Source organism: Eretmochelys imbricata, chromosome 2 (genome assembly GCF_965152235.1).
Source record: "Eretmochelys imbricata isolate rEreImb1 chromosome 2, rEreImb1.hap1, whole genome shotgun sequence".
In the NCBI taxonomy this organism is placed as follows: Eukaryota; Metazoa; Chordata; order Testudines; family Cheloniidae; genus Eretmochelys; species Eretmochelys imbricata.
In genome coordinates this window covers 265894268-265917952 of record NC_135573.1, presented here as the reverse complement: position 1 = coordinate 265917952, position 23685 = coordinate 265894268, and the positions used below count along the sequence as shown (strand labels likewise).

Sequence of the window (23685 nt, the reverse complement as noted above, 5' to 3'; positions counted from 1 at the left end):
CTCTGAGATGCTTGCTCATCCAGCTTGGTCTACAACTCCTGCCTATGAATTTTTTCCCCTTTCTTGGGATGCAGGCTTCCGATAGCTTCTGCAGCTTTAACTTGAAGTAATCCCAGGCCTCCTCTGCCTTTAGATCTGTAAGTTCTTCAGTCCAGTCCACTTCCCTAACTAATTCTTGATAGTTTCTCCAAGGCAATATGCAGCACTGACCCAATTTGAGGCAATATTAGTAGGGCTTGGATGCACCTCCAGGGAAGGAGCAAGATAAAATTAAACTCTTAAAAGCTCTAGTTGTAAGGGCTTGTGCTTTTGGAGCAGGGCCATCTGAGTGCCATCCCACTGAGCAGACAATGTGGCGGCAACAGCAGGAGGGTCTTCAGCAGTGGGGGAACCGGGATGAGGAAGACACCGAGCAAGTGATATTACAGGACTGATTCTTGTAGCAGCTTCACAGCATTCAATGCTGCTCTAAGCTTGGGAAACCAGCTCGGATTGGTGGGAAAGGATCATTCTGCAGACATGGAGTGATGAGCAATGGTAAGAGAATTTCAGGACGGGAATGCAAACTTTCTGGAGATATGTGCTGAACTAACTCCAGAGCTGCAGTGTGCCAACATGAGACAACCTATACCAGTAGAGAAGAGGGTCACCATTGCCATCTGGAAGCTGGCTGCCCCTGAATGTTGCCGATCTGTATTGACCTCTTTTGGTGTGGGGTGATCAGCCACTGGGGCCATTGTCATGCAGGTGTGTGATTCCATGGCAAAGGTACTGTTGCACCAGGTTCTAAAGCTCGGTTGTGCTCAGGAGGTTAGTGCGGGGGTTCCCAAACATAATTGGGGTAATTGATGGGATCCATGTCCCGATTATTTGTGCCCCGCAGCAAAGCTCAGAATTCATGAACTGAAGGGGTGTTCCTTCAGGGTGCTCCAAGGGCTCGTTGACCCCCGTGGCAGATTTACCGACATAAAGGCTGAAAGCATCCATGGTGGTAAGGTCTTGGAACTCCGCTGTATGTACCTTAGTAGAGAAAGGACTGTGCCCCCAGGAACGTGATGGACATTAGTGGTGCGGATGTTGCTTATTCTCTGCTTTCCTGGCTAAGGAAGCCGTTCCCAGGCCGCTTGGACGGAAGGAAGGAACTATGGGACTGTTGCCTCAGTCATTGCAGAATGGCAGCGGAGGGTGCATTTGGCCCTTTGTAAAGAAGGTAGTGCTGGTAGTGGAACAGGTTGGAAGCAGCAGGAAAAAAGTCCCAAAGATGTATTTTGCACAGTATTTGTGAGAGGAAAGGAGAAGGCCTTAGCCGTGGGTGCAAGGCTGAGGTGCAGGGATTTGCTCGGCAGTTTGAGAAGCCAGTGAGATGTTCAGTGCAAAATGCAAACAGCCAGGGCGATATTGTCAGTGCTGGGTTTACAATGGCGCCAGCGGCTCCATGGAGCCGGGCCCATGCTCAGAAAGGGCCCCGGCCTGCTCTGCTTGCACTGCGCCCCGAGACCCCGTTGGCTCTCCCCGCCCACCACTTGCTCCTCTCTATTCCCTGCTTCCACTCCCCTGCTCCTTTCTGCCCCCCGGCCGGACCCCAGTGCACCTCTGGCTCCAGGCAGTGTCTGCTTCCCACCATCTGTGGGGCCCCACTTGTCTCCCCAGAGCTGAGCCTCCTGGGACTGGTGCAGAAGCCTGGCCAGTCTCGGCCAGTTGGGGGTTGGGCAAGTGAGGAGAAGTGGCTGAGCCCCTCCAGGCAGGTGGGTCCTGAGGGAGCTTGGCTGGGGCAGACCCTGGCCTGGCTGATCACACCACTCCTGAGGGGCTGGAGCAATTCCCGGCTGTGGGACCAGCCCTGGCTGCACTACCGGCTCAGCCTGACAAATGCAGTTGCCTCCCAGAAGGGTTGGTGTGTGAGGCAGGGAGTGGGTCTCTGGGAGGCCTGGGGTGCTGGACTGTGCGGGGGGCAGGGAAGATGTGTGTGTTGGGGCACTAAGGAGTAGGGGTTCTGTGGGGGTGCTGGGTAGTTGCGGTGGGGCTGTGGGCAGGGGGGTACTGGGTAGGGGTGATGGTGTGCCTGGTGCTGTGCATTTGTGGAGGGGAGGGGGGTGGGCACTGGGCATATTGGATCCAGAGGGGCTCTGGCCATAGGGAGCCGGGAGGTGGGTGGGTGGTTGGGTGGGAGGGCTGTGTGGTACGGCATGGGCCTACCCCTGAGGTGGGTCACTGTGTGTCTGGCAACTGCTGGTTTGTAAATAGTGCATTCGCATTGGGCTGGGTGGAGCGGGGCCACTCCTGCCATGCCATGCCCCATTGCCCTTGGCTGGCCCCTCACTCTGGGGACTGACCTCCCCGCACCATGCTCCATTGCCCCCATGGGGGCCCACAAAAGTTTAATCCAGCCCTGGGCATGCCTATTGCTTTTCGTGAGAATCTCAGTCCTGAAATCATGCAGCTATACATCCAGCTGTTAACCCGTGGGAGGCGGAGCGGTTTTTTGAGGAGGTTAGTGTTGCTGATGGGCGGTGGAAGTGCACCATTGTAGCAATCGCTGTTTGACCTTGTCTTTGCCTACATGGTTTTTACAACCTTATGAATTAGTGCAAACGTAATGATTTTCTCTGTAAAATGAGCTGGTAAGTCCTGTGAATGACGCTTTCAAGGTTTTGATTATTCAACAGTCTGTTACAAACAGAAATGAACCTTAATGTAACTATGATTAATTAGGAATGAATGAATTAATGAAATGAAAAAATAGACTGTTTCGGAAGAATCCATCTACAAAGCGCCGTTTCATTAACACAGGAGTGAAACAAAACTGCATCTGGCAAGAGTGCAGTGCAGGGCACAACACAGGCTGGGGGGGCTTAAAGTCACAGGCAAGCATTTGTCTTGGCTCTGCCTTTTGTTCCTGGGCCTGTTGGCGTGCAGTGCCAAGACTCAAGTTCCCAGGCATGACAGAGGGCTCAAAAGCACTGGGTTCCCAGGGGGCTGCTGTGCTCAAAGCCCTGAGCTTGGGTCTGTGAAAGGAATGGCTGCAGTGGTACAGTGAAGGAGGAGGAGTTGTTCCCAGTAGCCTGTATAACCCCATCAAATGTTGAAAAGCTGCATAACCTGGGTGAAAGTCTCACATGTGAAGCCATTTCCCCTACCTATGGCTCAGATCCCTGTGGAGCCACAGGAAGGATTGGGGTGGTTGGGGTTCTCCAGGATATCAGTGTTGATGTCCTTTTGGGAAGTGACTATCGCTTTAATGTGGTGTAGTGTAGCCATGTTGGGCCCAGGATGTTAGAGAGACCAGGTGAGGGAGGTGATATCTTCTATTGGACCAACTTCTGTTGGTGAGAGAGGCAAGCTTTCCAGCCACACAGAGCTCTTCTTCAGGTTCCAGTCCCTGCTTTTGTAACAACCAAAGATTTGAATCGCGCCAAGCGGGAGTGAAGGTGTCAGTGAACAGCACATAGCGTGTCTGGCAGGGAGGAGGGGTTTTTCCCTTTGGTAACACAAAGGAAGAGCTGCTAAGCTCAAGATATCTTTCTGTCTGTAGCTGAGTGGGCAGAAGGATGGTCCCCGCCTATCTCTACAGGGGAGATGTGAGTCTCACTGACTCTGATGCTGTGCCTAAGGCAGCAAGCTCTCGCCCTGCCATCACTGGGAAAGCAAAGGCAGAGCTGAGCAGGGTGGGAAGGCCAGCAAGGAAGGACGACTACCAAAATATGCTTGCCTTTTTTAAGGGGGAGAGAAAGGGAAAGCAGCTGGAAAGTGATTGCTGGTTACAGAGACACCTGCTCAGAAGGTGGCCATGGGCATGGTGGGCCCACCAAGAGGTGCAAAACACAGCCCCCAGGAGAAGGGGCTGAGAGAGGACTCTGTCCTGGGGGTGAGGGCAATAGGTTGACCCCATGAGGGGAGATAGGTTCCTGGCATGTGCACAGCTCTCTGGTTGGGACCCGACTCCAGGGGGCGCCTGCCAGTGTGCAGGAGCACCCTGCATCCCTGCCTCACCTTGGAAATCGGAGCCCCAGAGATGTGATGGGGTTAAAACAAAATGTCTCTGTGACTGGATTTGCTATTGTTTTCAGGGACTCTCCACTGACCTGTGCCCCAAACCCGAGACAGCTAGGTGTCAGTCACACCTGTACCTCTAGGCCTCCGCAGAGAGTCAGCAACCCTCCTCCACTTCCTGGGGGACAATGCAGTATATGGGGAAACTGAGGCACACCTCGGTACTCCTACAAAACATTTATAGAAAATTCCCACTCCATCACATCATTGTCCAGGGTCTGCCTCCCGAGTCTGGGTGGTGGTTTGCAGTACTGCGTTGCTTGCTGTCCTAAAAGTAACATGCTGCAACAGGGCTCTTTGGTGTTATATTGCCTCCAGGAATTGCCTTTGCATCTCCCTGTCTTTCCATATTGTTTTTGGCCATGGCAATGCTGTCCCTGGCCACTGCAGCTCTTTGTTTCCCTCTCTGTCCTCCAGTACTACCTCCATCTCTCTGTGACTTGACTTTCATTTTTTTTTTTTTTTTTGTGGTTGTTACGGGGGCAGGGGGATGACTCTGTAATAATGTCTGAACATTTCAGCGTTCATTCTCTGCCCCTCAGGCTCACCAGCCACTCAGCTGTTAATAAAGGGGTCGGGGGAGAAGGAAACAGGCAGCAGGCTCCACTGCTTTCCTCAGTTGGGTGGTTGTGTAACCTTGGAAAATCCTGTCCAGCTCCTCAAATATGTACAGGTTACATGTCCCCTGCCAGATTTTTTTCCCCTGTCATCCCTCATTTTAATATAGGTCCTCGGAAGCTGCTTGCTCTTTGTATGACGCTGTTTCTATTCTGGTGGTAGCCTCTCCCATGCATCCTCTTCGCAGTGTCCCCAACCGGATCCTTATTTTGGTGACTGGCTGACTAGTTTCCTGCACCAAAGCACTTTCCTGCCCTTTCCCCAGATGACTATGAGATCCAGGGTGTCCGCATGGCTCAAAGTGGTTGCTTGAGGCACTTGGGGTTTCTGGAGTATTATCGCAGCAATGTGGATATACTCGTCTCTAGGAGCAAATGAGCAAAATCTGGCACTGCGGCAGCCTATAAACAGGGCTGGGGATATCCGGTCATCTTGGCCTCCGAGCAGCAGAAGTACACAGGTAAACAGACGAGTCAGTAACAGTCACCTGCAAAGCGGTGTTGCGATAGCAGCTAAAGTAGTTTGCAGCAGCATTGTATGCGTGCAAACAATAGACCAGACTAATTTGATTTTCAGCAAAGCTAGTTCACTCTGAAAGAGACTGCAGAGTTCCTGATGAATGAAGAGTCAGTGTACTACAATGAATTACGTTGTGTATGCAAGATTTTTCAAACCAGACTAACTCAATTTAATTCAGTTTAAACTTCCCATGTAGACAGGTTCTTGATGACCATTAATGGGCGTGTGTAGTAGGTAGGTATCGTGAGTGGCGGCAGCTTATTGCTGCATCCACCCACAGCAAGGAACACTTCTGTCATTCTTTACACTTAAAATTTTAAATCCACTTCCTCTCTCTTCTCCCATGTCATATTTGTGCTTTTTAGCAGCTGCCTCCTTGCTTGTCCTGGAACGAAGTCACATTGCAGGACTTCAGAGAGACAAGATGGGTGAGGTAATTATCATAGACGTTGGTCCAATAAAAGCTATTATCAAAGCCACCTTGTCTCTCTCCTGTCCTGGGACTGACACTGGCTGCACCACCACTGCATATTGCAGGGCGTGTGATACTGCAGCTGCTTCCATAGCAACAGTCTGTGCTGCCCTGAAATGCAGATATGAACGGGAGAGGGAATTTGTCACTAAACAGAAATAAGTCGTGTCAGTCGTTTCCCCCCCACACACACACACACCCACCCCTTGGATCTGGCAGCAGGAGCGAACAGTCTTATTCAGATGTAAATCTGCCACTGGCTGGGCAGTTGTGGGGACACTGAGAGATACCAAGAGTTGATTTGTTTTTCATAAAATTCTCTCTTTTGTGCCCGCCCCCCCCCCCCCCCCCATAGATCTCTGGTATGTTAGCTGCCCTGTGAAGTCCTCTCCCCCAAGCTCTGAAGCACTGAAAGGATTAATGGTGATAGCCTGGTATGACATGCAGAACAGCAGGAGAGAGCATCTCTCCTTCCTTGTGCATTTTAAGATTCATGCTGCTGTGTATTAATGTTAGCGCACTTCAGTCTGCTTGAAATTGTGACACAGATTCTCTTAGCATCTCTCGGAGGTAGGTCAACATTAGCTCACTGTACAGAAGAAACAAATAGAGGCTGGGCCCTGGACATGGCCTGTGGAGTGAGTTACTGTCACAGCTGGGAATAGACCCCAGGAGTCCCTGACTCCCATTTTCCTGTTCTCAATACTGCATTACCTTTCTCTCCTGCTGTTGGCCATCAGAATCCATGGCAATGGGCATATACTATATGGAGCACATGGAATTGCAGGTGAAGGTATTTCTGTGACTTATGTTCTAGGAGAGGATTGAGAAGGGTGCCAGCACACTCTAATTAATCCTGAAAACCCAGCTGCGTTTGCATAGTGGGTGGGGGTGCGTGTGTGTAAGTTGTGGGGACAACTGATGTGTGTCCTCATTTAATGGGGGTGATCTTTTGTTTTCAGGTCACTTCTCCAAAATGTGTCTTTCTCTAAACCTGCAGCAGTTGAGCAGACAGTCTCATAAAGATCCAGCAGAGACTGTAGATTCCGCAGTACTTGCGGGCTCAAATTGTTAGATGTAGGGCCCAGATCCTCAAATGGATTTAGGCTCCTAGTGACCAGTGATTTCAGTGCAACTTAGGAGCCTAAATACCTTTGAGAATCTGGGCCTATGTTCCTTGGGATTGCCTCATTTCTAATTTGCTCTTGGTGCCCTGTGAAATGGGGAGCACTCTGCTTTAATACGTAGTAAAGCAGCACCTTTCTTTTCCTAGGTAGTGTCCCCGTGTGAAGGCACTCAACGTGTAGTGCAAACACAGACCTCTAACTTCTGTAGGTATTTCTCTTGGGCCAGATCAGACAGTCTGCATTTGCTGTATCACATTTTGTCCTCTGTCCCCTGAATAGAATCATAGAATATCAGGGTTGGAAGGGACCTCAGGAGGTCATCTAGTCCAGCCCCGTGTTCACAGGCCCTGGTTCTCATGGGAGACTTCAGTCACCCTGATATCTGCTGGGAGAGCAATACAGCGGTGCACAGACAATCCAGGAAGTTTTTGGAAAGTGTAGGGGACAATTTCCTGGTGCAAGTGGTGGAAGAACCAACTAGGGACAGAGCTCTTGACCTGCTGCTCACAAACCGGGAAGAATTAGTAGGGGAAGCAAAAGTGGATGGGAACCTGGGAGGCAGTGACCATGAGATGGTCGAGTTCAGGATCCTGACACAGGGAAGAAAGGAGAGCAGCAGAATACGGACCCTGGACTTCAGAAAAGTAGACTTTGACTCCCTCAGGGAATTGATGGGCAGGATCCCCTGGGAGAATAACATGATGGGGAAAGGAGTCCAGGAGAGCTGGCTGTATTTTAAAGAATCCTTATTGAGGTTACAGGGGCAAACCATCCTGATGTGTGGAGAGAATAGTAAATATGGCAGGCGACCAGCTTGGCTTAACAGTGAAATCCTTGCTGATCTTAAACACAAAAAAGAAACTTACAAGAAGTGGAAGATTGGACAAATGACCAGGGAAGAGTATAAAAATATTGCGCGGGCATGCAGGAGTGAAATCAGGAAGGCCAAATCACACCTGGAGTTGCAGCTAGCAAGAGATGTTAAGAGTAGCAAGAAGGGTTTCTCCAGGTATGTTAGCAACAAGAAGAAAGTCAAGGAAAGTGTGGGCCCCTTACTGAATGAGGGAGGCAACCTAGTGACAGAGGATGTGGAAAAAGCTAATGTACTCAATGCTTTTTTTGCCTCTGTCTTCACAAACAAGGTCAGCTCCCAGACTACTACACTGGGCAGCTCAGCATGGGGAGGAGGTGACCAGCCCTCTGTGGAGGAAAAAAGTGGTTCGGGACTATTTAGAAAAGCTGGACAAGCACAAGTCCATGGGGCCAGATGCACTGCATCCGAGAGTGCTAAAGGAGTTGGCGGCTGTGATTGCAGAGCCATTGGCCATTATCTTTGAAAACTCATGGCAATCGGGGGAAGTCCCGGACGACTGGAAACAGGCTAATGTAGTGCCCATCTTTAAAAAAGGGAAGGAGGAGGATCCTGGGAACTACAGGCCAATCAGCTTCACTTCAGTCCCTGGAAAAATCATGGAGCAGGTCCTTAAGGAATCAATTCTGAAGCACTTAGAGGAGAGGAAAGTGATCAGGAACAGTCAGCATGGATTCACCAAGGGCAAGTCATGCCTGACTAATCTAATTGCCTTCTATGATGAGATTACTGGCTCTGTGGATGAGGGGAAAGCAGCGCACGTGTTGTTCCTTGACTTTAGCAAAGCTTTTGACACTGTCTCCCACAGTATTCTTGCCAGCAAGTTAAAGAAGTATGGGCTGGATGAATGGACTAAAGGTGGATAGAAAGTTGGCTAGATTGTCGGGCTCAATGGGTAGTGATCAATGGCTCCATGCCTAGTTGGCAGCCGGTATCAAGTGGAGTGCCCCAAGGGTCGGTCCTCGGGCTGGTTTTATTCAGTATCTTCATAAATGATCTGGAGGATGGTGTGGATTGCACCCTCAGCAAGTTTGCAGAGGACACTACACTGGGAGGAGAGGTAAATACGCTAGAAGGTAGGGATAGGATAGAGAGGGACCTAGACAAATGAGAGGATTGGGCCAAAAGAAATCTGATGAGGTTCAACAAGGACAAGTGCAGAGTCCTGCACTTAGGACGGAAGAACCCAATGCACCGCTACAGACTAGGGACCGAATGGCTAGGCAGCAGTTCTGCAGAAAAGGACCTGGGGTTACAGTGGACGAGAAGCTGGATACGAGTCAACAGTGTGCCGTTGTTGCCAAGAAAGCCAATGGCATTTTGGGATGTATAAGTAGGGGCATCACCAGCAGATCGAGGGACGTGATCGTTCCCCTCGATTCGACATTGGTGAGGCCTCATCTGGAGTACTGTGTCCAGTTTTGGGCCCCACGCTACAAGAAGGATGTGGAAAAATTGGAAAGAGTCCAGCGGAGGGCAACAATAATGATTAGGGGACTGGAACACATGACTTATGAGGAGAGGCTGAGGGAACTGGGATTGTTTAGTCTGCGGAAGAGAAGAATAAGGGGGGATTTGATAGCTGCTTTCAACTACCTGAAAGGGGGTTCCAAAGAGGATGGCTCTAGACTGTTCTCAGTGGTCACTGATGACAGAACAAGGAGTAATGGTCTCAAGTTGCAGTGAGGGAGGTTTAGGTTGGATATTAGGAAAAACTTTTTCACTAGGAGGGTGGTGAAACACTGGAATGTGTTACCTAGGGAGGTGGTGGAATCTCCTTCCTTAGAAGTTTTTAAGGTCAGGCTTGACAAAGCCCTGGCTGGGATGATCTGCAAGTTGCCGGAAGAAAGCCTCGTCCACCTCATCCCCCTGGTCCGGTGGTCTATAGCAGATTCCCACCATGACATCACCCTTGTTGCTCACACTTCTGAACTTAATCCAGAGATTCTCTCAGGTTTTTCTGCAGTTTCAACTTGAGCTCTGAGCAGTCATACTGCTCCCTTACATACAGTGCAACTCCCCCACCTTTTCTGCCCTGCCTGTCCTTCCTGAACCGTTTATATCCATCCATGACAGTACTCCAGTCATGTGAGTTATTCCACCAAGTCTCTGTTCCAATCACATCATAATTCCTTGACTGTGCCAGGACTTCCAGTTCTCCCTGCTTGTTTCCCAGGCTTCTTGCATTTGTGTATAGGCACTTGAGATAATTCGCTGATCGTCCCTCTTTCTCAGTATGAAGCAGGAGCCCACCCCTCTTGTGCGCTCCTGCTCGTGCTTCCTCCTGGTATCCCACTTCCCCACTTACCTCAGGGCTTTGGTCTTCCCCCCGTGAACCTAGTTTAAAGCCCTCCTCACTAGGTTAGCCAGCCTGCTTGCGAAGATGCTCTTCCCTCTCTTCGTTCGGTGGAGCCCGTCTCTGCCTAGCACTCCTCCTTCTTGGAACTCCATCCCATGGTCAAAGAATCCAAAGCCTTCTCTCTGACACCACCTGAATAGCCATTCGTTGACTTCCACGATTCGACGGTCTCTATCCAGGCCTTTTCCTTCCACGGGGAGGATGGAAGAGAAGACCACTTGCACCTCAAACTCCTTTATCCTTCTTCCCAGAGCCACGTAGTCTGCAGTGATCCACTCAAGGTCATTCTTGGCAGTATCATTGGTGCACACATGGAGAAACAGGAAGGGGTAGCGATCCGAGGGCTTGATGAGTCTCGGCAGTCTCTCCGTCACATTGTGAATCCTAGTTCCTGGCAAGCAGCAGACTTCTTGGTTTTCCCAGTTGGGGCAGCAGATAGATGACTCAGTCCCCCTGAGGAGAGAGTCCCTGACCAGCACCACCACCTGCCGCCTCCTCTTGGGAATGGTGGTCGTGGAACCCCCAACCCTGCATGTTTTCTCTTCCCATGTACTTGAAGGGCAGTGCTGTCCAGAGAGAGTGGATCACTACCACGTGAAGAAAGCCTTTGGTGTAGTCTTGGGACCTACTGTAAATCTGTGGCAAAAAGCTACTGTAAAACGTACTGGCCTGTTTTATCTGAAGCTCTCTGTTGCTGGAGATGGATAGTACTGCATGGAGACTTGCTTGGGTTATCTGGAGCCCCTTGCTGCCCTGTTCCTGCATTTCATGTTTCAACCCTATGCCACCTGTGGGAGGGTACTCTACAGCAGTGAGGAATTTGTGGAATTTAATCGTGGGGAGAGGTGGAGAAACGTGCTCATCTAAATCAGCCCAGAAGTCAACTGTTATGAAACGAACTGCTTGGTCACGTGGAGGCCCTCAGCTGGAATTGCAGAACCACAACCTGTGACCCTGAGCAGCTGCCTGAGGGATTGCTAACATTGGTTAGTTCTGAGGTTGGCTGCATTTCACATTGCTGTCTGGAGAAGGGTTCCCTGTGCCTGGTTACAGCTTGCATGTTGTATCCATGCACTGTCGCTTGCCTGGCTTGTTTACTTAGCGAGTAAGCTCTTTGAGATGGGTACTGTCTCTTACTGTGTTTGTACAACACAATGAACCCTGACCCTGAGTAGGGCCTGTAACTGCTTCTCTAATGACATGCTGTCAAATGGATAAAATGCCCAGGAAAGCTAGTTTTAATATCACTGCACATTGTAATGCTATATCTACTGTCCTATTTCTTTCTTCTAGACTTAAGCATAGTTTATCTTCCTCTCTGCTTTTAAAATAAAATCTGAAGCAAACACTTTCAAAAGTGCTTACAGGAAGCACCCCAAATCCATATTTAAGCACCTAATTAAAGGGTTTTAACTCTCATCGCAGTAATAAGTCACTAGGACCAGTTGGCATCCACACAGGAGTTCTTCAGGAATTCAGATATGAAACTACAGAACTGCTAACTGGAGTATGTAATCTATCTCAGAAATCAGACTCTGTAGCAGATGACTGGAGGATAGGTAATATAGTGCCAGTTTTTAAAAGTGTTCTGGAGAAGATCCTGGTAATTACAGACTGGCGTGCCTAACTTTGATACCTGGCAAATTTGAAGAAACTATAGTAAAGAAGAATGGTTTCAGAGTAACAGCTGTGTTAGTCTGTATTCGCAAAAAGAAAAGGAGTACTTGTGGCACCTTGGTTAGTCTCTAATTTATTTGAGCATAAGCTTTCGTGAGCTACAGCTCACTTCATTGGATGCATACTGTGGAAAGTGTAGAAGATCTTTTTATACACACAAAGCATGAAAAAATACCTTCCCCCACCCCACTCTCCTGCTGGTAATAGCTTATCTAAAGTGATCTCTCTCCTTACGATGTGTCAATGTGTCATACACAGACACATTGACACATCGTAAGGAGAGAGATCACTTTAGATAAGCTATTACCAGCAGGAGAGTGGGGTGGGGGAAGGTATTTTTTCATGCTTTGTGTGTATAAAAAGATCTTCTACACTTTCCACAGTATGCATCCGATGAAGTGAGCTGTAGCTCACGAAAGCTTATGCTCAAATAAATTAGAGACTAACCAAGGTGCCACAAGTACTCCTTTTCTTTTTATAGTAAAGAATAGACTCATATCTAGATAAACATTATTTGGTAGGGAAGAGTAAACAGGGCTTTTGTAAAGGGAAGTCATGCATCACCAATCTACTAGAATTCTCTGAGGGAGTCAACACGAGGTGGGTAAGGATGATCCAGTTGATAGTGTAGTTGGATTTTCAAAAAACCTTTGACAAGGTTCCTCACCAAAGGCTCTTAAGCAAACAAAGTAGCCATGGGATAGGAGGGCAGGTCCTCTTATGGATCACTAACTGGTTAAAAGATGGAAACAAAGGGTAGGAATAAATGGTTTAGTTTTAACAGTGAAGAGAAGTGAACAGCAGCGTCCCTCAGGGATCTGTACTGGGACTAGTACTGTTCAAATATAATCATTAATAAGCTGAAAGAGGTGGTGAACAGAGACGAGGCGAAGATTGCAGATGATACAAAATTATTCAAGATAGTTAAGTCCAAAGAAGACTGTGAGGATTTACAAAGGGATCTCACAAAACTGGGTGACTGGGCAGCAAAATGGCAAATGAAATTCAGTGTTGATAAGTACAATAATGCATATTGGGGAAAAAAATAATCCCAACTATACATATACAGTGGTAGGTTCTAAATTAGCTGTTATCACCCAAGTAAGAGAGCTTAAACTCTCAGTGGATAGTTCTCCGAAATTTCTGCCTCAGGTGCAGCAGTGGTCAAAAAGGCTAACCGTATTTTAGGAGCTATTAGGAAAGGGACAGAACATAAGACAGAAAATCTGCTACTACTGCACCTTGCATACTGTGCATGTTCTAGTTCCTCCATGTCATAGCTTCAGAGAAGGACAACAAAGATGATCCACTGAGGAAGTAAGAGTCAGCTGTGCACATACAAAAGGGGAAATGACTGCCTAGGAAAGAATACTGTAGAAAGGGATTTGGGGGTGTAATGGATCAGAAGCTAAATATGATTCAACAGTGTAACACCATTGTCTTTTTTTTTTTTGCAAACATTCTGGGATGTATTAACGGGAGTGTTGTAAGCAAGACACGGACTGATAAGGCCTCAGCTGGAGTATTGTATCCAGTTCTGGGCGCCACGTTTCAGGAAAGATGTGGACGAATTGGAGAAAGTCCAGAGAAGAGCAACAAAAATTATTAAAGGTCTAGAAAACATGACCTGTGAGGGATGATTGAAAAAACTGGGTTTGTTAAGTCTGGAGAAGAGAGGACTAAGGGGGAACATGATGATAGTTTTCAAGTACATAAAGTGTTGTTACAAGGTGGAGGAAGAAAAATTGTCCTTGTTAACTGAGGATAGGACAAGAAGAAATAGGCTTAAATTGCAGCAAGGGTGGTTTAGGTTGGATACTAGGAAAAACTTCCTAACTGTCAGGGTAGTTAAGCACTGGAATAAATTTCCTGGGGAGGTTGTGGGATCTCTGTCATTGAAGATTTTAACAATATTAGACAAACACCTCTCAGGAATGGTCTAGAAGATAATACTTAGTCCTGCCTTGAGTGCATGGGACTGGACTAGATGACCTCACAAGGTCCCTTCCAGTCCTATGATTCTAGGATATGGGTATCAAACAGTTTCTGATCCAGGAGAGAGTAAAATATTCAGAGAAGTTCAGCTTAGAAAAGAGACAACTAAGAGGGGATGTGATAGAGATCTATTAAATCATTAGTGTGGAGAAAGTGAATAGAAAAGTGTTATTTTACACTTTCCCACAATACAAAAACCAGGAGTCACACGATGAAATTAATAGGCAGCAGGTTTAATTCAAACAAGAGGAAGTACTTTTTCACACAACGCACAACCTCTGGAACTCATTGTCATGGGATGTTGTGATGGCCAAAACTATAACTGGGTTAAAAAAAGAATGGGATAAGTTCATGATGGTCAGGGACAGCACCCCATGCTTGAAGTGACCTTAAACTTGTGACTACCAGAAGCCGGGAGTGGAAGGCGGGTGGATCGCTCCATAATTGCTCTGTTCTGTACCCTCCACCTGAAGCTCTGGTACTGGCCACTGTTGTAGACAGGCTACTGGGCAAGATGGACCATGGTCTGACCTGGTATGGCAGCTCCTATGGTCTTACTTCAGTTTGAGTGGTAGGTGTGTATTACCTGTGGAAATCAGGCACACTGTGTCAGAGTAGGCCTCTAGCAATTGAGATACACAAGTAGTAGCTAATCTTAAAGATGTTGTCCTTAATTTCTCGGTACCTCACTTTTACGCACCCTGATATGACTAGCGTGAAGCTTCATTCATGATATATGTAAAGTGCTTTGAGATCATCTCCTGTATGCTGTGACAGGGCAAAGTGTTATAGGAGAGCAAAGACCGTAGCTCCTTCTCTTGTTAAGAATCCAGAACTATTTCACTTCTAACCCCCCCTCCCCCTTTTGTTTTTTTTTTTTTTGCCCGGTTGCTCATAGTTGTTTAAAACCTTTACTTTTTCATGCTGAAATTTTCCATGCTCGGTCTCTGTCAAGGTGATTGTGTGTGTGTGTAAGTTTGAGTAAAATCAGCTCAACCATGGAGCGAGAAAAGACTGAAAAATAAAATTCTCCCCCCCCCATCCCCAAAGAAATTCTTGGCTTGTTTTTTGAACTGCTCCAACATGACAACTACTCTTACAATCCTATACGCTAAAGACCTTTACGTTCTCCACGGTTGCTATTGGTGACTTCTGCTTGGGTGTTAGCGAGGTTTCTCAGAACTCAAAGCAATGGTAACTTAACTCAGTGGCTTTCAACCTTTCCAGATTACAGTACCCTTTTCAGGAGTCTGATTTGTCTTGCGTACCCCCAAGTTTTACCTCACTTAAACTATTTGCTTACAAAATCAGACATAAAGATACAAGAGTCCCAGCACACTATTACTGAAAGGTTGCTGACTGTCTCATTTTTACCATATAATTATAAAAAAAATCAATTGCAATATAAATATACTTACTTTCAGTGTGTTCTATGTAGAGCAGTATATACAAGTCATTGTATGAAATCTTAATTTGTGCTGACTTTGCTAGTGCTTATTATGTAGCCTGTTGAAAAACTAGGCAAATCTCTCGATGAGTTGATGTACCCCCTGGAAAACCTCTGCATACCCCCCAGATGTATATGTGCCCCTGGTTGAGAACCACTGCCTTCATTGTTTCTCTTTGGGCCGTGTCAAGAATTAATCAGTGGGAACACAGTGCTTCTGTCTGATAAATAATTGATACAAAGCAGACGGCTTTCACCTAAAATTATGTTTTCATTAGATTTCAAGCACACACACAAACATGCCGTCACAGTAGGGTTACAGAATTTTAAAACACTTACATTTACCTAAGGTCAAGAAATGGTTTTAAGGAATCAGCAGCCAGGTTTGAGTGGGGCCCTGCCTCCTGTCTGACTGCTGGAGAGCTTAGAGGCCGGATCCTTGCCCAATCACATTGTTCCAAAGCACATTCTTTCGCCTAATTTTATATAGCTAACTTTAAACAAAACATAACCTGTTGTGACTCCTAATGGGTCACTCATTTTCCTAATTTCAATAAAACTACTTATTATAAAAACTTATTTATAAACTACTTATTTATAAAAACATTTCTAGGGTATACCAATAATGTATTAGTGACCTTGGTTTCAGATGCCCCTATCAACTCACTCTCTTTCATACTTGTTAACTTTCTGTCCTATCTTCCCCTTCCAATTAAGAAACTGCAAGCCTGAAGTCGTCTGACCTTGCTTCACAAAGGCCTAAGATTTTCCTAGCTATGTGATGTTTGGTTTTCAGCTAGCAGTGGCTGAACATACAAAATTGTTGGCTGCAGAATTGTCAAATTCTTGGGTGTATGCAGGAATGTCAGATTCTGGGGTAACAGAGGCACTAGCCATGGCTGAAGGCAGTTGAAATACAATTCATCTGATTTGCAATCTAGTGCAGGGTCTATCCGCCTACTCTGTTGGGCTGGCATTAGTACCTGCCTTTTCCCACCACCTAGAAGCACGTCTGAATTGGTCACCTTCCTGGTAAAAGTGTATCCTTATTTATTAGCCTACAAAGTCCTTTTTCCGTGTATGATCAAAATGCAGCTATCACTTCAGAACGGTGTTATAAAACAACCAAGAGCTGGGGATTGGCTCTGGAGCCTGCGTCTTGCACTGCTAAGGTGGATCTGATCTGGGAGATACCTGTTCCTTAGCAACACTTCCTTGGGCTGTGTTAATTTTGCCAGAGGGTGCGCATGAAGCTGAAATGATAGGTGTGGCAAGCCATGTGCACGCTTGCCTCTCCCTTGGGTGACACACTTTTAGCCTAGCTCCCCTTCTCTAGCGTCCTGTTGACTTAGGAGGAGTGTTCAAATCCTATCACGAGCTCCCGCACCACTGCCATAAAAACCCTCACACTTCCCTATTGGCTGTATAATTTTTAATTAAAACTAAATTCAGGTGTCCTGTCCTGTTCTAGGCATCTTCTGCAGGTGGAAGCAATGTCTCAGCTGTCTACAGCAAGCCCAGCCCCTTTCTTTCTTTGGTATGTCTTGTAATAATATTGATCCTTAGCCCCTCTTCTTCAGAGCTCTGTTGAGTTAACTCCACCCTCCCCGTGCACCCTTTGTGTTAGTGCAGTGGTTCTCAACCAGGGGAACATGTACAGAGGTATGCAGAGATCTTCCAGGGGGTACATCAACTCATCTAGATATTTGCCTAGTTTTACAACAGGCTACATAAAAATCATTAGCAAAGTCAGCACAAACTAAAATTTCATACAGACAATTACTTGTTTATACTGCTCTGTATACTATACACTGAAATGTAAGCACAATATTTATATTCCAGTTGATTGATTTTATAATTATATGGTAAAAATGGGAAAGTCAGCAATTTTTCAGTAATAGTGTGCTGGTTTTGTAAGCAAGTAGTTTTTAAGTGAGGTGAAACTTGGGAGTACACAAGACAAATCAAACTCCTGAAAGGGGCATACTCAACTGTGGCAGGTTACAATCATTGTGCTAATGTACCTCGAGACAGCAGTAGATGTTCCCCACGATTTTGTGTACCAGGCTCCCTTTTCTACAGCTGGGGAAAATAAGACCGAGAGAAACTAAGTGACTTGACCAAGGTGACATAATGAGTGTGTCATTGTGTGTATTACCACCTTCTAGGGGCTGGTTCCCTTAGAGGGTAACAACCCACTACTGCTGCCAGTTACTTTGTTAGCTCAAGTGGTTGAGATCTCTGCTGAGTGTTAAATAAAGGCTAGGGTTACACACTGAATGAGGGGGATAAAAAGAAGTTGAATAACTGTGCATTCAGTGAATGAGGCAGGGGTCCTATAGGAAAAAATAACTAGAGGGTCACATAGTTCATAGCTACTGTAGGCTGAGCTCACTGCACACAATGCAGCTCTTTGCATCCCTCCATTCCCCCAAAAATCTCCCTGTGTGCCACCCTCCCATCCCCCTCTAGTTCAAGGTCTCACAACCCCTATCCCCCACATGCGCTCCCTCATGATAAGGACTCTGTGTCCTACATTCTGGGGTCCCCTATTTTCCTCCCCATTCCAGGGGCTCTGTGTGCCCCCCCTTCCCCTTCTCTGCCCTATGCCAGGGGCTCTGTGCCCCCCCTTCCCCGCCCTATGCCAGGGGCTCTCTGTGCCCCTGTTTCCCTTGTGACTACTCCTGTCTTGGCCTACCTGTGTCTAGAAGGACACACACTTTGTAGCTTTTGAGGGCCAAGCTCACAGCACACATCAGGGGCTCATTGCACCCTTCCCCCGCCCCATCCCCATAAGCTCCCTATGTGCCACCCTCCTGGCCCCCGCAAGTTCAGGAAGAGATGTAAATAGGTCAGTTTGTATAATTGGCAATTTGTTAAATGAGTTCTTTTCTTTGTGGTTTGGGCTACGCTGCAAAATTATGTTGACTGATGTCAACTTGTTTTGGGGTAGTTTTGCATTCATCCAGAGCTAAATTTGTCTCCCGCTGACGCTGCCACGCTGGTACATGGATGCAGTCACACCACCTCCCTGAACAGTGTAAGGCCAAGGAGAGAGAAATCCTTCATATGTCAGCATGTTAAACTCCCTTGGGATTCTGGGCAGAACGGAGATGCAGGAGGTAGTTATGCCAGAAGGTGTTAAGGGCAGCCATCAGCCAGCTCTTAGACCTACAGACTGGTCACATGTTCAGAAGTTATCACCTTACATTCCCAAGGAGCAGAGAGCGCAGAGGAATGCTATTAAGTTGAGCATACAGCCTTACTTCCCTCGATCATTTGAAGCCAGTATGATGATGTATGGTTTCAGAGTAACAGCCGTGTTAGTCTGTATTCGCAAAAAGAAAAGGAAGACTTGTGGCACCTTAGAGACTAACAAATTTATTTGAGCATAAGCTTTTGTGAGCTACAGCTCACTTCATCGGATGCATTCAGTCCGGTGAAGTGAGCTGTAGCTCACAAAAGCTCATGCTCAAATAAATTGGTTAGTCTCTAAGGTGCCACAAGTACTCCTTTTCTTTTTATGATGATGTATGTGCACCAGGGAGTTGACTTAGGTTGCAACGGCAACATTTGTTAGGTCATTTCCTAACTTCTGAGCAGTTACTTGGCAGCCATAATGTTCCTTTAACATTGTTATCTTGGCTGCCATATGGCTTATAGTGCAGAATTTCATTCATCGCCTCAGTTGGTAGATCTCAAAGTCTGTGGCATAGCCCCCAGTGGGTTTCCGTAGGTCATAAACTGGTCCCTGTTGGCGGTCATTCCACTGCTGGGTGTTTCTGGTCAGCACTGTCCATGCTGTTCCCACACCATATGCAAAGTGACTGGAATACCTGTCACACCGGTGCTCTCCCAGAATACAAAGAAGCAAAACATCCAGTAGCGGGGAGGCACTGAACAACACTAGTGCTCTCCTCTGGCCACTGAGAGCGGAGCCTGCCCCTCCCCAGCAATGAGGGAAGGAGAAGGTCTCCTTCCAAACAGGTCCTAAGGGAGCAGGGAGAGTGAAGCACCCTCTCCACATATGCCACAATCAAGAGCTCCACTAGGAATCTCTTGAAGGACTAAAAGCAGTAGCTCAAAGGATTCTGGGAGATGGGGGTCACGTGCAGGGGGTGGAGGAGGAGCTGCATCTTGCGGTACTGAAGGGGAGAGGATAAAACCAATCAGCCTGTGTGGACTGTACATGTCCTTATTTGTATATTTATAATGATAGCGCTACTTCTCATGGCCAAGGCTCCCAAAGTGTTTTACACACTGTACAGGATTCACCCCACAACTTGGAATGCAGGAACTTCTCTCACTGTCTAGGGAACTGCCCACAGTGCTGTAGGACAGGAAGTGAGGAAGAACCTTCTGACCAGCGGAAGCAGCAGCGGGGTATGATTTATCTATGGAATCAATGCCCTAACCAGGCATTTGTCCGAGACAGCAGGGGTAAACACCCTGAGTCAGGGCACAGTGCTATGGACTCTTTAGGAAAGTCACCCCGTGAATCACCATCATCATTTCCTGCGGCACTTGTATCTCCTATCCAAGCACTGGCCGGCCTGGACCTTGCGTAGCTTTATCTGTTAAGATCACAGTCCTGGGCAGTAGAGTTTTAACCAGGGAAGGGATGAGATGGGCTTCAAAGTGTGCACTGCTGAACAGCTGTTCATCAGTCATAAGCAATGTCCTTCTCATTAACACACTCGCTTTCTGCGTTCAGTGCACCTAATTTTAAATGAGCTAAGATATATGAATGAACATATATCTGGCTTTTAAACTTCCCAGGTGGCTACGTGGGGAGGTGCCCCTGTAGGTGGGCTACTGCCTTGTTTGAGCCAGACACGCTTGCCTGCTGCAAACACAGATGCAGGTCTGAACCGCATCCCCTAAAAGCTGCAGGCTTAACTGAAAACAGCTTAAGAAGTGTTCCTGTCTCCAACACTCAGATGCCCAGCTCCCAGTGGGGTCCAAACCCCAAATAAATCCGTTTTACCCTGTATAAAGCATATACAGGATAAATTCATAAATTGTTCGCCCTCTGTAACACTGAGAGAGAGATATGCACAGCTGTCCCCCCCACCCCCAGGTTACATACTCTGGGTTAATTAATAAGTAAAAAATGATTTTATTAAATACAAAAAGTAGGATTTAAGTGGTTCCAAGTAGTAACAGACAGAACAAAGGGAATTAGCAAGCAAAATAAAATAAAACATGCAAGTCTAAACCTAATACAGTAAGAAAGTGATTACAGATGAAATCTCACCCTCAGAAATGTTCCAATAAGCCTCTTTTACAGACTAACCTCCTTCTAGTCTTGGTCCAGCAATCACTGACACCCCTGTGGTTACTGTCCTTTGTTCCAGTTTCTTTCAGGTATTCTTTGGGGGTGGAGAGGCTATCTCTTGAGCCAGCTGAAGACAAAATGGAGGGGTTTCCCAGGGGTTTGTATAGACTTTCTCTTGTGGGTGGAGACCCCCTCCTCCCTCCTATCCAGAATTCAGCTCCAAGATGGAGTTTTGGAGTCACATGGGCAAGTCACATGTCCATGCATGACTGAGTTCCTTACCAGCCAGGCCACATTCCTGGGAAAGCTCAGATGTGGATTGGCGTCTCCAAGTTAATTGTTAATTTAAGTGTTTCTTGATTGGGCACTTACTGAGAATAGAAAAGGAGTACTTGTGGCACCTTAGAGACTAACCAATTTATTTGAGCATAAGCTTTCATGAGCTACAGCTGAAGTGAGCTGTAGCTCACGAAAGCTTATGCTCAAATAAATTGGTTAGTCTCTAAGGTGCCACAAGTACTCCTTTTCTTTTTGCAAATACAGACTAACACGGCTGTTACTTTGAAACCTGTGATTACTGAGAATAGTCCTTTCTCAGGAAGCTGACCAACTGCTTCACTGAGGCTGCTTAAAATTAAACAAGTACCTAGGCAATATTCATAACTTCGAATACAAAAATGATACATGCATACAAATAGGATGAATATATCCAGTAGATCATAACCTTTGCAGAGATACGTTACATGGCATATCTAGCATAAAACATATTCCAGTTATGTCATATTTACTTTCATAAGCATATTTCCATAAAGCATTATGGGGTGCAATGTCACACCCATTTCAGAGCCAACCAGTTTACTCTGTGAAATGAAACCATACCCCTTGGGCTGTCATCTCACCAGATCTCGTGTGCTGTGCAGGTGGTTTAATGTTCAAGTTATTAGACGTTATGTCAGAGGTCCCCAAACTGTGGGCCGCGGGGGTGCGGAGGAACATTTGGGGAGGGGGCATGGCTGGGGCCCAGGCCAGCCCCCATAGGGGGTGGGGAGGGAGTGCCACCCAGCTCAGCTGCCAGCCCTGTGCCCGGGGTCCCGGCTGGCAGCCCATGCCCTGGGCTCCACTTCCAGCTCCACCCCACCTCTAGCTGTGGCCACTGCCTCAGCCCCCTTACCCCGTGCTTTTCCCCGCCTCCTGGAGTCACAGTCCTGCTCCCGACCCCGGCTCTGTGGGGCGGCAGGGGAGGGAACAGGGGTAAGGGAGGCACGAGGTAAAAAGTTTGGGGACCACTGAATTATGTAGAAAAAGGACAAAAGCAGGTAATCACAGCCCAGAAAAAAATAGTTGCTGCAACTGTGCCTCCAAGATTGTGGTCTGTACTGGGGGTTCTCATCCCGATGCACTGTCATCTTCCTCCCCGATCCACTTGCCATCGTCTGGGTCAAATCTTTTCATGGCCTGGCCAGTGGGTTTTGTCAAGTGACTGAAAATGTATGGAATATTAAAACAGAAAAGTGACCCTCTTTAACCAGTCACATCACTCTTTGTCCTCTCCTGATTTGCTGGCTTTTTTCAAACCTCATCTTCTATCTGTTGCTTGTCTTCACCCTGCCCTCTGAAACTTTAAGCCTTAGAAACCTCCTGTGTTGCCAGACTCTTTAACAGATCCACGGATAAACCAAGTGAGTAGTGCATTTATTACGGGGTCACTAATCGTTTCAGGTATTGAAAATGGCATTGGTCCAGGACCTTTATAGTTTGCTTGGGATCACGGCCATAAAAAGCTTTGCGAGGTTGAAGGACCAGTGACAAATTCCAGATCTGATATATTGTGAACCAACAAGGCTACAGAGCTACGCTGTATGCTGCTGGAAAACCAGGAATCCTGTTTTAATAGTTCTAGCATTGGTGGGTTGGCTGAATGGCATTGGCTGAATTGTTTCCCCCCAGTTCAAGTCTAACATGATTTTAGAACCAAAAGGATGTCTAGAGCTAAAAAAGAAAATGCTCTCTACTGTCTGAAAGCTGGGCCTCTCAGCTTTCAAGTGTTATAAAGCATTAATCTCTAATATGAACGGTTAATAGGTTACCAGCTGCTACAATCGCACTGAAATTGCAGCTGCAAGGGGGCAAGAAGGTAATAAGAATGACATGACTTTATGGTCTGGTGTCTCAGAACCCACCATTAACAGTGCCTTCAAGGCCAGTGAAATTTGTGGCAAGTGTCAGAAATGGTTCAAACCACACTGGAGACAGGCCTTTGAGTGCCAGTCCTGGAAAATTATAGGGGTGGTGCTGGATGTCAAGGATTTGGAAAGACCTGGGACCTTTCGAATCCAGCTTGGATCAGGAGTGATCAAAAGTAGTTACCATCTCTTGGTTATTCAGGAATGTGGCCCATGCAGAGTGTGTTTGGTGGAGCCTAACTCTGTGAGAGGTGTCTGCTTTCAGAGTTCACAGACTGTGGAGTAGCCAGCCAGAGCCGGCTGCCTGAGCACCCTAATCTGTCTCTGACACTGCTAACTTTCAGGACTTTAAAAGCAATTTAGTTTTTCTGCTGTCTCTATGCTGAGCTGCTCAACGGTCCTCTCCCAAACTGCAAAACTACAGCACACGTGACTGTAACCGCTCCCTCAAGGAAAAACACAAATCTGCTTCCACTAGCTCCACATCCTCACTATGTTCTAGAAAAAAGAAAAGGAGTACTTGTGGCACCTTGGAGGCTAACAAATTTATTTGAGCATAAGCTTTCGTGAACTACAGCTCACTTCATCAGATGCATCCGATGAAGTGAGCTGTAGCTCACAAAATCTTATGCGGAAATAAATTTGTTAGCCTCTAAGGTGCCACAAGTACTCCTTTTCTTTTTGCGAATACAGACTAACACGGCTGCTACTCTGAAACCTGTCACTATGTTCTAGCTGTCCCACCCGCCCGGGGGGAGATGGCGTGGTGGCTCAGAGGGTGGTTGAACTGCATGGCCCGTTCATTCTTTGAGTTCTCCCCAAGGCTGCCAACTAAAGGGCTGGCTGTGATGCATAAATCCGTCTGACAGGAACTCTACTGAAGCCACCAACTCGGAGGGTATGTCTACATGGGGATAAAAGCCCCACGGCATGGCCGGCCCAGGTCAGCTGCGTCAGGCTTGCAGGACTAAAAATGGCTATTCAGGCTTGGGCTGGAGCCCAACCTCTGGGACCCTGCCCGAGTGTCTACACAGTAATTTTCAGCCGCAGAGCTCAAGACCTGTGAGCCAGCTGCATATTTGTTATCCC

The 23685-nt window shown here is 47.1% G+C and overlaps 1 protein-coding gene across 5 annotated transcripts in view; it reads left to right on the top strand.

Moving 5' to 3' along the window:
* Positions 1–23685, top strand: part of SCAP (SREBF chaperone) — a 110383-nt gene that overhangs the window by 45369 nt on the left and 41329 nt on the right. The gene's annotated exons all lie outside the window — the stretch shown is intronic.